The following is an 18,026-nucleotide window of genomic DNA, read 5'->3' on the forward strand; positions in this document are numbered from 1 at the left end:
GGGTTACAAACGGAGAAAAAAGGCTGAAAACCGGTTAGAAGTTTGCCATACAAGGCTAGAAATAGCCAAAAATGACTTAAAATGAGTTAGAAGTGAGTAAAAACAGGTTAGAAATAGCCGAAGAACGCCTAAAACGGGTGAGAAACGGGCAAAAATGGTTTAGGAAAGGAGAAAAACAGCTGAAAATTGGTTAGAAATTGACAAAATTGTTTAGAAAAGGAGAAAAGTGGCTTAAAACGTGTTGAAGGGGGGCAAACATGGTTTAGAAAGAGGACAAAATGGCCTTATGAGGGTTAGAGATGTGCAAAAATGGGTTAGAAATGGGCAAAAAGGGTTTAAAAATGGTTAGGGAAGTGCAAAACTGGGTTAGAACTGGGCAACGATTGCTTGAAGTGGGTTAAAATTGGCTTTCAGTGGGTTAGAAATGGCCCAAAAAGGCTTAAAAAGGCTTAGAGAAGTACAAAAATAGGTTAGCCATGGCTGAAATTGGCCCCAAAAGTCTCAGAGGTGTGCAACAGTGGGTTAGCAAAGGAAAAAGATGGCTTGAAACGGGTTGCAATCCGGCCAAATTGGTTGAGAAAAAGCCAAAATTGGCTTTATAAAGGTTAGAGATGAGCAAAACTGTGTTACAAACGGGCAAAAACGGCTTGGAAATGGTTAGAGAAGTGCAAAACTGCCTTAGTAAGGAAAAATAGGACTTGAAAACGGGTTCAAGTGGGCAAAAATGGCCTAGGAATAGCCAAAATTGGCTTTAAAACGGTTAGAGATGAGCAAAACCGGGTTCCAAACGGACAAGAATGGCTTGGAAATGGTTAGAGAAGTGCGAAAGGGGTTAGAAAAGGCCAAAACTAGCTTAGTCAGGAAAAATGTGGCTTGAAAAGGGGTTCAAGTGGGCAAAAATGGCTTAGAAATAGCCAAACTTGGCTTTAAAAGGGTTAGAGATGAGAAAAATGGGTTACAAACGGAGAAAAAAGGCTGAAAACCGGTTAGAAGTTTGCCATACAAGGCTAGAAATAGCCAAAAATGACTTAAAATGAGTTAGAAGTGAGTAAAAACAGGTTAGAAATAGCCGAAGAACGCCTAAAACGGGTGAGAAACGGGCAAAAATGGTTTAGGAAAGGAGAAAAACAGCTGAAAATTGGTTAGAAATTGACAAAATTGTTTAGAAAAGGAGAAAAGTGGCTTAAAACGTGTTGAAGGGGGGCAAACATGGTTTAGAAAGAGGACAAAATGGCCTTATGAGGGTTAGAGATGTGCAAAAATGGGTTAGAAATGGGCAAAAAGGGTTTAAAAATGGTTAGGGAAGTGCAAAACTGGGTTAGAACGGGGCAACGATTGCTTGAAGTGGGTTAAAATTGGCTTTCAGTGGGTTAGAAATGGCCCAAAAAGGCTTAAAAAGGCTTAGAGAAGTACAAAAATAGGTTAGCCATGGCTGAAATTGGCCCCAAAAGTCTCAGAGGTGTGCAACAGTGGGTTAGCAAAGGAAAAAGATGGCTTGAAACGGGTTGCAATCCGGCCAAATTGGTTGAGAAAAAGCCAAAATTGGCTTTATAAAGGTTAGAGATGAGCAAAACTGTGTTACAAACGGGCAAAAACGGCTTGGAAATGGTTAGAGAAGTGCAAAACTGCCTTAGTAAGGAAAAATAGGACTTGAAAACGGGTTCAAGTGGGCAAAAATGGCCTAGGAATAGCCAAAATTGGCTTTAAAACGGTTAGAGATGAGCAAAACCGGGTTCCAAACGGACAAGAATGGCTTGGAAATGGTTAGAGAAGTGCGAAAGGGGTTAGAAAAGGCCAAAACTAGCTTAGTCAGGAAAAATGTGGCTTGAAAAGGGGTTCAAGTGGGCAAAAATGGCTTAGAAATAGCCAAACTTGGCTTTAAAAGGGTTAGAGATGAGAAAAATGGGTTACAAACGGAGAAAAAAGGCTGAAAACCGGTTAGAAGTTTGCCATACAAGGCTAGAAATAGCCAAAAATGACTTAAAATGAGTTAGAAGTGAGTAAAAACAGGTTAGAAATAGCCGAAGAACGCCTAAAACGGGTGAGAAACGGGCAAAAATGGTTTAGGAAAGGAGAAAAACAGCTGAAAATTGGTTAGAAATTGACAAAATTGTTTAGAAAAGGAGAAAAGTGGCTTAAAACGTGTTGAAGGGGGGCAAACATGGTTTAGAAAGAGGACAAAATGGCCTTATGAGGGTTAGAGATGTGCAAAAATGGGTTAGAAATGGGCAAAAAGGGTTTAAAAATGGTTAGGGAAGTGCAAAACTGGGTTAGAACGGGGCAACGATTGCTTGAAGTGGGTTAAAATTGGCTTTCAGTGGGTTAGAAATGGCCCAAAAAGGCTTAAAAAGGCTTAGAGAAGTACAAAAATAGGTTAGCCATGGCTGAAATTGGCCCCAAAAGTCTCAGAGGTGTGCAACAGTGGGTTAGCAAAGGAAAAAGATGGCTTGAAACGGGTTGCAATCCGGCCAAATTGGTTGAGAAAAAGCCAAAATTGGCTTTATAAAGGTTAGAGATGAGCAAAACTGTGTTACAAACGGGCAAAAACGGCTTGGAAATGGTTAGAGAAGTGCAAAACTGCCTTAGTAAGGAAAAATAGGACTTGAAAACGGGTTCAAGTGGGCAAAAATGGCCTAGGAATAGCCAAAATTGGCTTTAAAACGGTTAGAGATGAGCAAAACCGGGTTCCAAACGGACAAGAATGGCTTGGAAATGGTTAGAGAAGTGCGAAAGGGGTTAGAAAAGGCCAAAACTAGCTTAGTCAGGAAAAATGTGGCTTGAAAAGGGGTTCAAGTGGGCAAAAATGGCTTAGAAATAGCCAAACTTGGCTTTAAAAGGGTTAGAGATGAGAAAAATGGGTTACAAACGGAGAAAAAAGGCTGAAAACCGGTTAGAAGTTTGCCATACAATGCTAGAAATAGCCAAAAATGACTTAAAATGAGTTAGAAGTGAGTAAAAACAGGTTAGAAATAGCCGAAGAACGCCTAAAAATGGGTGAGAAACGGGCAAAAATGGTTTAGGAAAGGAGAAAAACAGCTGAAAATTGGTTAGAAATTGACAAAATTGTTTAGAAAAGGAGAAAAGTGGCTTAAAACGTGTTGAAGGGGGGCAAACATGGTTTAGAAAGAGGACAAAATGGCCTTATGAGGGTTAGAGATGTGCAAAAATGGGTTAGAAATGGGCAAAAAGGGTTTAAAAATGGTTAGGGAAGTGCAAAACTGGGTTAGAACTGGGCAACGATTGCTTGAAGTGGGTTAAAATTGGCTTTCAGTGGGTTAGAAATGGCCCAAAAAGGCTTAAAAAGGCTTAGAGAAGTACAAAAATAGGTTAGCCATGGCTGAAATTGGCCCCAAAAGTCTCAGAGGTGTGCAACAGTGGGTTAGCAAAGGAAAAAGATGGCTTGAAACGGGTTGCAATCCGGCCAAATTGGTTGAGAAAAAGCCAAAATTGGCTTTATAAAGGTTAGAGATGAGCAAAACTGTGTTACAAACGGGCAAAAACGGCTTGGAAATGGTTAGAGAAGTGCAAAACTGCCTTAGTAAGGAAAAATAGGACTTGAAAACGGGTTCAAGTGGGCAAAAATGGCCTAGGAATAGCCAAAATTGGCTTTAAAACGGTTAGAGATGAGCAAAACCGGGTTCCAAACGGACAAGAATGGCTTGGAAATGGTTAGAGAAGTGCGAAAGGGGTTAGAAAAGGCCAAAACTAGCTTAGTCAGGAAAAATGTGGCTTGAAAAGGGGTTCAAGTGGGCAAAAATGGCTTAGAAATAGCCAAACTTGGCTTTAAAAGGGTTAGAGATGAGAAAAATGGGTTACAAACGGAGAAAAAAAGGCTGAAAACCGGTTAGAAGTTTGCCATACAAGGCTAGAAATAGCCAAAAATGACTTAAAATGAGTTAGAAGTGAGTAAAAACAGGTTAGAAATAGCCGAAGAACGCCTAAAACGGGTGAGAAACGGGCAAAAATGGTTTAGGAAAGGAGAAAAACAGCTGAAAATTGGTTAGAAATTGACAAAATTGTTTAGAAAAGGAGAAAAGTGGCTTAAAACGTGTTGAAGGGGGGCAAACATGGTTTAGAAAGAGGACAAAATGGCCTTATGAGGGTTAGAGATGTGCAAAAATGGGTTAGAAATGGGCAAAAAGGGTTTAAAAATGGTTAGGGAAGTGCAAAACTGGGTTAGAACGGGGCAACGATTGCTTGAAGTGGGTTAAAATTGGCTTTCAGTGGGTTAGAAATGGCCCAAAAAGGCTTAAAAAGGCTTAGAGAAGTACAAAAATAGGTTAGCCATGGCTGAAATTGGCCCCAAAAGTCTCAGAGGTGTGCAACAGTGGGTTAGCAAAGGAAAAAGATGGCTTGAAACGGGTTGCAATCCGGCCAAATTGGTTGAGAAAAAGCCAAAATTGGCTTTATAAAGGTTAGAGATGAGCAAAACTGTGTTACAAACGGGCAAAAACGGCTTGGAAATGGTTAGAGAAGTGCAAAACTGCCTTAGTAAGGAAAAATAGGACTTGAAAACGGGTTCAAGTGGGCAAAAATGGCCTAGGAATAGCCAAAATTGGCTTTAAAACGGTTAGAGATGAGCAAAACCGGGTTCCAAACGGACAAGAATGGCTTGGAAATGGTTAGAGAAGTGCGAAAGGGGTTAGAAAAGGCCAAAACTAGCTTAGTCAGGAAAAATGTGGCTTGAAAAGGGGTTCAAGTGGGCAAAAATGGCTTAGAAATAGCCAAACTTGGCTTTAAAAGGGTTAGAGATGAGAAAAATGGGTTACAAACGGAGAAAAAAAGGCTGAAAACCGGTTAGAAGTTTGCCATACAAGGCTAGAAATAGCCAAAAATGACTTAAAATGAGTTAGAAGTGAGTAAAAACAGGTTAGAAATAGCCGAAGAACGCCTAAAACGGGTGAGAAACGGGCAAAAATGGTTTAGGAAAGGAGAAAAAACAGCTGAAAATTGGTTAGAAATTGACAAAATTGTTTAGAAAAGGAGAAAAGTGGCTTAAAACGTGTTGAAGGGGGGCAAACATGGTTTAGAAAGAGGACAAAATGGCCTTATGAGGGTTAGAGATGTGCAAAAATGGGTTAGAAATGGGCAAAAAGGGTTTAAAAATGGTTAGGGAAGTGCAAAACTGGGTTAGAACGGGGCAACGATTGCTTGAAGTGGGTTAAAATTGGCTTTCAGTGGGTTAGAAATGGCCCAAAAAGGCTTAAAAAGGCTTAGAGAAGTACAAAAATAGGTTAGCCATGCCTGAAATTGGCCCCAAAAGTCTCAGAGGTGTGCAACAGTGGGTTAGCAAAGGAAAAAGATGGCTTGAAACGGGTTGCAATCCGGCCAAATTGGTTGAGAAAAAGCCAAAATTGGCTTTATAAAGGTTAGAGATGAGCAAAACTGTGTTACAAACGGGCAAAAACCGGCTTGGAAATGGTTAGAGAAGTGCAAAACTGCCTTAGTAAGGAAAAATAGGACTTGAAAACGGGTTCAAGTGGGCAAAAATGGCCTAGGAATAGCCAAAATTGGCTTTAAAACGGTTAGAGATGAGCAAAACCGGGTTCCAAACGGACAAGAATGGCTTGGAAATGGTTAGAGAAGTGCGAAAGGGGTTAGAAAAGGCCAAAACTAGCTTAGTCAGGAAAAATGTGGCTTGAAAAGGGGTTCAAGTGGGCAAAAATGGCTTAGAAATAGCCAAACTTGGCTTTAAAAGGGTTAGAGATGAGAAAAATGGGTTACAAACGGAGAAAAAAGGCTGAAAACCGGTTAGAAGTTTGCCATACAAGGCTAGAAATAGCCAAAAATGACTTAAAATGAGTTAGAAGTGAGTAAAAACAGGTTAGAAATAGCCGAAGAACGCCTAAAACGGGTGAGAAACGGGCAAAAATGGTTTAGGAAAGGAGAAAAACAGATGAAAATTGGTTAGAAATTGACAAAATTGTTTAGAAAAGGAGAAAAGTGGCTTAAAACGTGTTGAAGGGGGGCAAACATGGTTTAGAAAGAGGACAAAATGGCCTTATGAGGGTTAGAGATGTGCAAAAATGGGTTAGAAATGGGCAAAAAGGGTTTAAAAATGGTTAGGGAAGTGCAAAACTGGGTTAGAACTGGGCAACGATTGCTTGAAGTGGGTTAAAATTGGCTTTCAGTGGGTTAGAAATGGCCCAAAAAGGCTTAAAAAGGCTTAGAGAAGTACAAAAATAGGTTAGCCATGCCTGAAATTGGCCCCAAAAGTCTCAGAGGTGTGCAACAGTGGGTTAGCAAAGGAAAAAGATGGCTTGAAACGGGTTGCAATCCGGCCAAATTGGTTGAGAAAAAGCCAAAATTGGCTTTATAAAGGTTAGAGATGAGCAAAACTGTGTTACAAACGGGCAAAAACGGCTTGGAAATGGTTAGAGAAGTGCAAAACTGCCTTAGTAAGGAAAAATAGGACTTGAAAACGGGTTCAAGTGGGCAAAAATGGCCTAGGAATAGCCAAAATTGGCTTTAAAACGGTTAGAGATGAGCAAAACCGGGTTCCAAACGGACAAGAATGGCTTGGAAATGGTTAGAGAAGTGCAAAAGGGGTTAGAAAAGGCCAAAACTAGCTTAGTCAGGAAAAATGTGGTGATGCAGGTGTTGGTCCATTTTATTCAGCCTGGTGAGGTTTCTGTTACTTGGCTTCAGGGCAGTGAATGGATCATTTTGTCTGGGAGGCTGCAGCTGTTTTTAACCCTGTTTGTATGCTGGCTGGGGAAGGAATGCCTTATGGAAAGGAAGTATACCTGTGTGGTGGTAATGATTACATTGCTGAAGAGGTGTTTAAGGCTATACAGCAGTGATGCTAGATTTTATGCATTGAGACCCTTTGTTATATGTATATTACGTAGTTAAAAAGTATGTCTTGTGATTCTTTGTATATGTACAGTTGTATAAAGTTAGTCCTTGTTACATTAGCCTATTTTGTACTTCTGCATTGGCTCTAGATAACTTGGACCTTCTATCCAATTGATTTTGGCCCAGGTTCACAGGGTTAGTCATAAAACTGAGTTCTTCATAGGACTGGGGCTCTTGAGATATTTTTGAGTCTTTGTGCCCTCTAAGTGAGCATAACCTGCACACAGCATGGTATTCTCAGCTTCTAGAAACAAGTGCTAGAGGACTAGCCTATTAAGTTACAAGGAGAGAGAGGAAAACAGTACCCAAGTGCTATTGTTACATTTGGTTCTAACTGTGGATGTCATTAGAAATTAGAAATAAAAAGCTTTTTTTTCCCACTGCCAAGATGGTCAGAAGCAGACAGCAATTTTCTTGGATTTAGTACTTGTCAGACTTTTACCCAATTCAGTATTTGATCCTTTTCTAATCCATGGAGGGGAGCTGAGCAGTTTTGTTGGCATTCAGCTTCTGAGCTGCTCTTTTCTTCATCAGGAGAAAACCTTTAAATCACTCACAGAGTGGTGAAAATAAACACAGGGTTTAATTTTTATACTTAACTGTTGCACATCTCACTTGAAAAGTTCATGATCTCGTTTTAAGAGACTTGCTCATCTCTGGGGGGTGGCCATTTTCCTCCCTGCATGGAGAGGTTCCCTTAGCGTGGAAAGAGGGGAAATGTTAATGGGTTACAGAATGATCTCTCTAAATTCTTGATTCCTTTCAATTTTGGGTATGTAATATCTACTGGAGTTATTAATCACTTGATGTTTCTAGGTCTTCCTTGAAGATAGAGAGCTGAGGTTTTTTGTGAGATGTCATGCGAACTGTTGTGTGATTGCTCTTCATAGACATGTTTGAGTTAGCTGTCTGCATAGTGGCTGCCTAGTTTCTCCCATAGGGCAATGCAATGAAGTGTAGTATGTTCTAGAAAGCCTACATGTAGGATGTATGGATTTTGATGGCTGCTGCAGGAGAGGAGTATTTGTTGTTATTGTGGAAATTTTTTGCTGGGTTTTATACTTGCTTGAGTTTGGTGTGTTTTCATCTGGAAAAAGCAGGTTGTATGCTTGGAATAAGAATTTAGCAAAGCTTGGAGAGACAGAAGTGCAAATGCTAAATGAAAACAGCAGAACCTAATGGGTGGTACCTGTTTAATAATCTTCTGTACTGGTGCCAATCAGGGCAGTGGAATGGTCAGGGCTTCTATGCATGAGCTTTCTAGGATGTAACATGCTCTATCTGTGCTCTCCTGGTGATATGATCTACTTTGGCTTTTAAAATCTTCAATTTTTACATGAGTACTTTTTTGACTTTTTTTACCCTATTAAAGTGGATGATTAAATAAAAGCTGTTGTCACTTATCACCAGTCTTAATCTCTCAACAGCATTATGGCAATAGCACTACTATAGAACTTAATCCTCTTCTTTCATGCCAGCTTCGTTTTGGAGGAGTTACTGTCCCAGAGTCTGTACTCAGTTTATACCAGAGCACAGAGCTCTAAGCTACAAGCAGTAGTCACAGAAACTGAAATCATGAACACTTCCCAGTGATGCTTAATCAAATCTGTGTTAAGGAAGCTGTGGTAGAAAAATGTTTGAGAGGAAAATTTAACAATGATGGTTTCTGAGGTGTATGGATAGCTTTAAGTTTTGGTTACTGTAAAATGAAATACATAAATCTCTGTGCGTCAGCCTTTCTATAAGGAGTGTAATTAGATCCTTGCCTAGTTAACTGCAGTACTTGTGTGCCAAAGCTTTGTTGTGAAACTGGGAGAAGGTTCTTCCTGTGTGTCAGGCTGTGGCCTTTAACACAGAACTTGCCATTTTAGTATGGAAATTGGAGGCAGCAATCTTAAATTTGCTTTCAGGTGACATTTATGAGCTAAACTCAATCATTTATTTGTGGTAAGCTGACACTGAGAGAACTTGTCTTTAGGCTAGAGTGGATACTTGGGAAACTTTTTCCATTAGAATACCTCTATTTATAGGATGGGTTTACATGGAGAACCTGGCAAATTGCCTCAGAAGTACAAATCACTGGAATTTTGGTCCTTTTGTGCGTATCTTACCACTTCAACATCATATCTACAAGATATTGACTATAATGGGGACCTGGTTATTTATAAATGTATAGCCACATTTTAAGGGTTTTTAAGGTTTATTTCTTTTCTGAAGAAGCAAAGCGCTTTGATTTTTGTGTAATTTTGCATGCAGCCTGATCTTGGTATAAACTAGGGGAAAATCTTCTGTTTGAACTTTGTAGTGCTTATGTTTAAGTTTTTAATTAACTTTTCCTCTGTAATTCTCAATATGTTTCTATTGTAATTCTCAACATGTTTTGATAGTGTTCAGGGAACAAAAGGGAAGGCTGCTGTGGCTAATTTAACACCTGTAAATTCCTTGCAGATGAGCAAGGAAGCAATGTGTAGCCTTTTGGGAGGGAGAGGGGGGAAACATAAGCCTTTGTATATAAAAGCAGTTGTTCAAATGCTGTTCAGATAGATTCATTAATTAGGTGTTGGATTTTCCATCTGTGCAATTATAAACAGATTAATTCATAGCATTTTATGCAGATGAAAGAAGTAAAGTAGACCTGTGACCAAAATACCAGGCCAGGGTTATTTCCATGTTCTTGTCTTTATGTTTTATTTGGAGGGTAGAAGAATTCTATCAAGTTGGGGTTTTTTCCTCTGCAATATTTATCTCCACAAATGAATCACGTACAGGAGACCAGTTCAGTGAGGAAGTGAAACTGATGCATCATCTTAAATCTGTGCACAGTTTCAGGGTCTAATTGAATACTTACTGGCCCATTTTGCACGAAATGGTGTTTGAATTTTGAGTTAGTTACCAAAATAGAATCACGTAGAAACCTGTGCAGAAGCCAGCCTTGGTTTTACTTTGCAGTTTGAATGTTTTTCTTCTAATGGATTGTGCCTTTTAACTGATCTCAGAATACTTGGAACAAAGCTTAGATCATCTCATTTTAAACATATAAAATCTCAAGAGGAGAAAAATGTGGAGGTTTAACTCCTGGTATGTGTAGGATGATTTTGCTATGGAGAGCAGACTCCACAAGGCTTGGAATGACTTTATAAGGTTTAGCTCTTGGCTCAGGAGTAGTCAAATAATGCACACCAGTAAAAGTTTAAAAGACACGGATCTCCTTTCTCTGCAAGAATTTCTCTGACTTAATTTGCTGTTGTTGTAGGTGAAAAATCTGAGCACCAAGAGATGAAAGAGTTGAAAGAAGCATTTGGGAAGTGAGCTCAGGAGGTTCTTTAGGGACATGTGACAGTAGTGAGCTGCATCAAGTTGTCTCCATGCCCAAGGTTCCATGTAATGGGTGTATAATATTTGACAAATTTGCACATTTTGTATTTTAGTTTTTAGTTCTGGTTTTTGTTTTAAATCTAAATGGTACTTTGCCTTGTGCAGGATGTCAGGTCTCTGATTCACAATGTTGCTGTTCCAGACTGAAAAAACAGTGGCTGATGTACTGAAGTGAGACCTACTGGAGTTAGTGGTGGTAAATTGCAATAATGTAGCTTTATAATGCTGATTTTAGGAGAACAGGGACATAGACCTACCACAGTGACAACAGAGGTGCTAGAACAGAGAACGTTCTCAAGGGTTTCCAAAAGAGGTTCCCAAACTTCTTTCTCTCAGATTTGGTGTTGGGAATGAATGCACATTGCTTCAAGATAAAACCTCCCAGTCTCTGGGAACTTCATTGTTTTCTGGTTTTTAGTGGAAGTTACATATAATTATGTTTCTTTGGATGATATATATATGACTAGTACTTTCTGAAAGACTGGTCTTTACTGTGCCTTTACTGCTCTCTTTTCTGTCTTCCTTTTCCCATTCATCCTTTGAAAAGACAAAGTAAATGAATTGGCTTCTGAAATAAGGGTATATTGCTTTAAAGTATCATCTCAGTATTCCCTCTTAGAAGTAGCTATCATCTAATAATACTCTAATTTCATGGCTTTAACTCTGGGCCTTCAGCTGATTTGCCTTGACTTTCCTGAGCATGCCATGAGTAGATACGCTCCTAATGTATGTTAGGCTGGGGTTTTGCTGCAAGCATTTTTACATGGATGTTATATAGGCAGAAGGACATTGCTCTGCTCAGGAAGATGAGCTGTGAGACTGCTCTAGCTATCAGGTTTGTTATCATGGCACTAGCCCAGTGCTCATGCTGGCAGGGTCTGCCACCTTGATCCCAGGGCTGCTGCATAAGTGCTTTATACAGCTATTGGACTGGAGTTGGCATACAAGTCATAGTGAGGACAGGAGTTCTGGTCATCTATTGCTCTTTTGAGCAGGGGTTAATGCTGATGAAAACCGAATAAGGTAATTTTTGAGCAGTGTTTTCAAAATGGGCATTGTTTCACATTTAAAGTGTTAAAAATCATGTGGTTAGAGGTGTCAAAAGTACTTTCTTTTAAAGAAAGATTCTCCTCAGTTTTTGTGCATCCTGAATGACATTTTGAAGAGTCAAATGCAAATTGGAATTAATCAAAATGGGGTTTTTTGGGTTGACAACAAAATCTTATCCCTTATTACTTGGATCACTCTTTTAGTTATCACTTTCAAAAAAACAGGCGGCTATTTCTGGGATTCTGACCCTGAACAATAAACTTGGTGGTACTGAAGGCAGCATGGAGTGGCAAACGTCTTATTGACACAAGCATTACCCTTCAAGATTATTCTGACACTTTTACTGCTTGTTAAATGTGGAAGGGTAGAAAAAGTGGAGAGCTCAGGGTGTGCACATGTGTATGTCTGCATGCATAGCACTAGGTGTGACTAAAGTTAGCTTCTTTGAGTCTGCAGAAATTTCAGCTCTGATTTTGAACAAAGGATTAGGAAGGTTCATACTTCTTCTGAATTACTTACCTAAATCATTCACCTAACCTGTTTTAATTAACAAGTGGGCTCCACAGTGTCTAAATCAGGAGACTGAGTCTTATTTCTGCCAATTACTTGCCTGTGATGTAGGGGTGCTGTGTATTTTATTTTTATCTTGCTGTATTACTGTCTTGATTCCCTGGAAGTGAATTGACAAAACATTTGACCAACATTTGTTTGAATTGACAATGAATTGACAAACATTTGTTTGTTGACTGCTTATGAAACCCCTGAAAAGCATTTTCAAATGGGCAGAGTCTAAATCTACCTGTGCAAGAATCTAATGCCTTGGTGGGAGAGCAAAGAGGGCAGATATAAAAGAGGAGAAAAACCCCAATCCCAACCCTGCACTAAGCCACTGGAAAGGCCTTCTTTGCTTGGAACTTCATGGGTGGAATTATATTTGTATCAGTCAGTGCTTTGTTTTGTATCAGTCAGTGCTTACCTGCTTTGCTGCATCAGGGTTTAGTTAAGAGATTTTATTTTATATCCAGCTCTCAACCAGTGGGCCCAGTGGTAGAATTTAGGATTATTAACAGAAGTACACTACTTGGAGAACTGTCCCTTTCAAATTAAATTAGAACCAACTGCAGCCTTGAAATGGACTGATTTCTTTTGTCTTAGGCTTTGCATGTGTCTCAATGCCATGCTTTAAAAACAGTTTGTCACCATGTTCAGCCATTGCAGCTGAGCCTGGAGCTGGAGCTAGGTTTATCAATGTGCAGGGATCCATAATGCTGACTCCTGAGGCTGGAGGGCAGTGCAGCACTTGTTTCTTTGCAGGCAATCATGTAAATAATCAGCAGGGTCCCCAAAGGTCATCCTACTTCAAGTGTTGCCTAAAAAGGCTTTTTGCTCTTTCCCTTTCCTCTGTTTGAATTGATCTTGTCCAACAGTGTCTGGCTTTGTACACAAATCCTTGCTAAGCTTTCAGTCTGCACTCTGGCTGTGCTAAATTGTCTCATACCTGTTGGTATACAAAACTCAGATTACTGATTGGACAATGCTGATACTTTAGAGCTGTAATCTGGAAACAGACTGCTCCAATGCTGTACTGACTACCATGTCTGTAACAGCCAGTTCAGGCTATGCTGTATTGCTCCAGAATTAGGAGCTATAGTGGCTTGGCAGAACAGATTGCATCTGTGCCTCTCAATTAGTTGGTCATGGCAGAAGAATCCCATTCTCTTCCCAGTGTCAAGTGACATGGGGAAAAGATGGGCTGCTGTGAGGTTGTGCTAAGTAAACCCTCTTCTGTGTACTGAAGAATTTGTAAGAGTACTTAAAATGCTTCTATGTTCACAAAACTGAAGTGTGCTCCTCAAAACTGACCTGCTTGGCAAGATCTGGACTTTGATATCATGCTCATATGGAAAAGAACACCTAGGGAACTGGTTCAACTTTCAGTTCTGTTCCTTGGATCTTTACAATTTGGTGTGTAAGTGACTCTGTAACCAACAAAACTAAGGAATCCTCTTTCCTTCCCTTCTGTCCTGTTAAGAAACCTCGTGTTTGAGTTTGGCAGTGTCTAATCAAGACTCTGGCCTTCCTTTAACAAGATCGGGGCTAAGATGTCTCTCTTCTACCTACTCGTTAGTTTCCTAATGCGTATAAGAAACGAACAACTCTCAGATCTCTAATAATTTGCCAATTTTATTGAGATACAGATGACAATTTTGAATTTGGTCAAAAAATGAGCTCATAGACAATGTGGGCATACATCTGCTTGTGAGCTAAGCTAAAAATCCCTACATTAAGAATTTTTAATACTTGATTGTAGATTAATAAACGTACTAGGCTTTGCTTTTCACTTTATAGAACTTTATGGGAAGAGGGAGGAACAATCTGTGTTCTTAAGGACACCTTCTTAGTTGATTGGGCTATGAAAAGAAGTGAGAGCTCTCATGTATGTATTTTGAGTGGTTGCATCTGTAAAGCTTTGATGGGCAACAGGTAGACATGTGAAATTCAAGATATCATATCATTCCACAGCTTGTGTTCCCAGGCCTGGGATGATGAAATAATGTGTATGTGTTTATGGTAATGAGATTCCCCTCCTCCCACCCCCCTGCTTCTCAGTAGGACCAAACACCTGTGCTTTTGTCATGGCCTTAAGATTTGGTTGGCACCCATTCTGCCTCTCCCCGGCTTATCAGTAGAACCAATCATCTGCTTTTGTCAGTAGAACTAGCATCTGCTTCTCCCCCTCCAGCAGTAATCAGTGCCTTGGAAAGATGGCAATGGCAGGTACTCAGGACAGACAATACTTTTGTTTAAGCAAAGGAATTCCTTTAACCCCCTTGTACAATTTCTCTGTATTACCCCCTGTACATTGGTTACCCCTGTATCAAAAGCACAGCCAACACAGGTTGTGCTGGGGGTGGGGGGGTGGCGGTGCAGCTGGGAGCTCAGAACTAGGGCTGAGTTCTGTGCAGTGAGCTGGGTGCTTGCTGCCAATGCCAGTGATGTAACTGTAGATGGCAGGGGGAGAGGTCAGGCCCAGTGGTGCAGTGTGGGGGGATGCTGGGTGACTTGTAGCAGGGAGGGAACAAGCAGCTGAAGAGAAGATCTAAGATGGTACTCGAGCACCTTGGACCTTGCTCTTTCTTCAGTCTCCTGCTGCCTGTGTTTTATTAAATATGAATGCTTTTGAGTCTTTGAAAATACATAATGGTAAGGTCATGAGGGGAATATTGTAGCAGATGTTCAAAATGTGCTGTCAAAGTCTGAAGTTGCTCAGATGTCGAGGTGAGGCCCTGAATTAGCAAAACTCTTAAAGCTGAGATTCTATTCAATGAAGTGCTTGTGAACACAATTTACTCACATCGGGGGTGCTGAAAAATGCGTTGCATGTGCAACCTCTATGTTCCATAACGTTAGAGATATCTGCAGTATAGCCTGGTAGCTGTTTCTTACTCCAGGCTGGTTTATTTCTTTGCTTTAAAGTGTGGATCCCACATACTGTAGATAGAGTTTACTGTTCAGTGAGAATTTTGGTTTTGTGGATTTTTTTTTTCTTAAGCATTGATCTCCTGGACTGTTACATTATCTGTCACTGTCTAATCACAGGAAATGCATTGCTTGTACAGCAGAGCCTAAATGAAACCCTTGTAACAAGTTAGAATGCTCTTTCTGTGTGTAGAAGTAGGTTTCAGAACAACAGGGGTTGGCGTATGGCATGTGACTGATGAAACTTGGAGGAAAAAGACAAGTCTGCTTACCTTGGCTGGTAGGCAGTGGGAAGGAACACCTGAATGGCACAGAGTTTTTCTATTTCAGCATTGGAGAAGTGAGACAGATTTGATCACAAACCAATGGCAGACAGCTGTGAATTAAGAGGCACTATGTTATGGCGTTCGGCTACTTCTGGGGATACTCTGGACAGAAAGGCCAGAGAGATGATTAGCCATAACCCTGCTCCTTGCTCTCTGTGGAACAACTGACCAAAAAAACCCAACCTAAAAATCAGCTGCTTCTTACCAAAAACCAGACTGAGAATCTGTGCCAGACACATAGATGAAGGTCTGCTGTTCCCGTGCCTGCCACTTATACTCTATCAGTCCGGATACTACCCAGACTCCATATACATGCTCATACTGTGGCTTGTTTGGGAGTACTTTTCCTTTCTGTCCTTCCTCTTTTCAGCTTTAAGATTCTACATGTGTCTTTGCTGTTGAATGTTTGAGTTTAGCCTAATGCAGGGTGACATTTCCCAGAAAATACAGTTGGTTCTCAATATCCCAGAACATGTGCTTCCTGGCAGCTGGCTGGCTGCTACTCTATAGAGGTCAAACAGAAAAGGGGAAGAAGAAATGACAGTTTGGAGTCTCCTGCTTTCCCACCTCCCCCTGTGCTCCTTCCTCTGCTCCTTGAGAGCTCCCTACAGCCTGAAGGAGTTTCCTGGGCTGATGAAACAAGACTGTCAAGAGTGAAAGACAGGACATATGCTCTGTGGGAGTCTTCAGAGGTTAGCACTGGCATAGTGAAGCTTCTTATCTACTATTTGACTACTGCTGCATATGTACTGTAACCTGGGGAACCCTTATATTTATTTAGTTTGTAATACTGCTGCCATTCTGTAGGGGTGAAGAGAAAGATGTCCAAGGTGGATAAAAGATGATAATGTAACCAGGAGATTGAGTTAGATAAGGAGCAGCAGCAGATGCTGCTATCAAGCTATCAAGAGATGGAGTGCAGGTATGCTAATGACCCTGCATATGCTGTTGCAAATGGCAATGATGGTTGCAGTTACTGGGAGAGGGGAGTAAATGCTCCTCTGTGCAGGTGGAGAGGTGACTGTGCTGCTGAGGATGGCAGGACTGGGAGGCAGAGATGTGAGGCTTGGGACAGCTGAAGAGGAATGGCATCTAAATTATGTGATCAGTTGGCTCCTAGGGATGAAGGATTTTATGGCAAATCTTGGCAAAGGTCTGGGGAATTTAGTGGATCTTTGTGGAAGGTGCTGCTAGCAGATGAGCTACCAGCAGTAAAGGTGAACTGAGGGCGTAAAGCAAAAAGAAGTGTGTGCAGGGGCACTGGCTGCAAGGCTGAGTATGGACTATAAAAAACATCCCAGTGATCCTGAGTCAGTCTTTCTGATCCCAAGCTGTGATACAGATACTACTGAACTTTTCCTCTATAATGAACTCTGCCAAGAAGATCAAGCATTTGAAAAGCTTAGTTTTTATTTATTTACTTATTTGTCTTTTATTACATTCTAAGGCAAGAAAATTAACATTCTTAAAAATGGAAGCCTTTGACTATGTAAGACAAAATAGGGATAAAAAGGGATTATGACTAGCTCTTCCCTGTCTTGTTATATTCTTCCAGGGAAGGTAAGTGCTTACAGGCTCAGGTTCATTCAACTGTACTGTTGGGTGAATTTCAGTAGATGCTGGTCAACCCTGCCTGGTCCCTGGTTTGTCGAAGGACAACGGGTCTGCTCGTAGGCTCCCTCCTGCTGCAGACTGTACTGAATTTTGCTCAGGTCATGGAATAACTCTGGAAAGGAGGAACCTCAGGAGATGTCTTGCCCAAAATCCCGTTCAGATGCGAGGGCAGGCATGGAAGCTGCTCTGGGCTTGGCCCAAGCTGCCTGGAAAACCTCCAGGGACAGAGCCTGTATGTCCTTACCCCAAAACCTGCTCTGTTGCCTCCCTGTCGTCAGTGGGAACAAGTTCTGTGCTGTTGTCCCTGTCCCAGGCTGGAGGCTCTGCTCCTCCCAGGCAGCACAAACCCCCCCGACAGGCAGGGCTCTGTGGGTCTCTGTCACGAAGCGCAGCCGGTGCCGCCGACAGGGCATCACCAAGCCGCGATGGAGCGGTACTCACCCCTCGGGATGCTGGTGGGACAGGGTCGTGCTTCCGGCGTCGGGGTTGGGCTGCTACCCGGCGAGAGGGCTGCCGTGGGCCGGTTAGCTCAGCTGGTTAGAGCGTGGTGCTAATAACGCTAAGCTCGCAGGTTCAATCCGGTACGGGTCAGTATTGTTCTCTTCGCCCCTCCCTCCCACCCCTGGAGGGGGAATTCCCGTGGTGAAAAGCGCGGAAGAGAAAACCGGTCCCGGCGCGCCGGTGCGGGTGGAGGGCCCGACGCAGGAACTCGCTGCTGCAGAGGCTTCTCCCTAAGGCGGAGACCATGAGCCCGGCCGGCGGATCGGGAGAGGAGCGAAGGTGTGCGGCGAGGATGGTAGACGAGAGGCAATGCATGGAGTGAGTGCATGGAGTGAGTGCATGGAGTGAGTTGGGGTCTGACCTGGCAGACCTGGAAAATGGAGTGTAGAATAATATAAAGCATCCACTTGCCAAGTTTTTCTTTTCAGAACTTGGCAAAAGCCATAGCTTCTGTATTAGTGAAGTTGGACATCAGGCCCAGGTCAATATAAACTCATTAAGTTAAACGTGATGTTGAGTTTTGTATCTGCATAGTTACTTGGATTGCTTGGAAGAAAACTCCCTGTATTTGGCCCCTGAAGGAGCACACGTTTTTAAACAATATTGGATCTGCAGGGCCTCAGAAATTTTCTGGGTGAGGAACCATTCGAAAATGTTGGAAGTTGTAGAGTAAATAGGAACTAAATTTTATGTGCTCTCTCTCAAAGGAACACAGACTGGCTGCCTCTTGTTAGCAGTTAGTGTGGAAATGTTAGTGTCAAATGTGTGTGTGATGTCTGTTGTTTATGGTTAACTTTAGAATTATCTGGGGGGCTGTGAAGG

This window comes from Melopsittacus undulatus, chromosome W, assembly GCF_012275295.1.
Source record: "Melopsittacus undulatus isolate bMelUnd1 chromosome W, bMelUnd1.mat.Z, whole genome shotgun sequence".
In the NCBI taxonomy this organism is placed as follows: domain Eukaryota; kingdom Metazoa; phylum Chordata; class Aves; order Psittaciformes; family Psittaculidae; genus Melopsittacus; species Melopsittacus undulatus.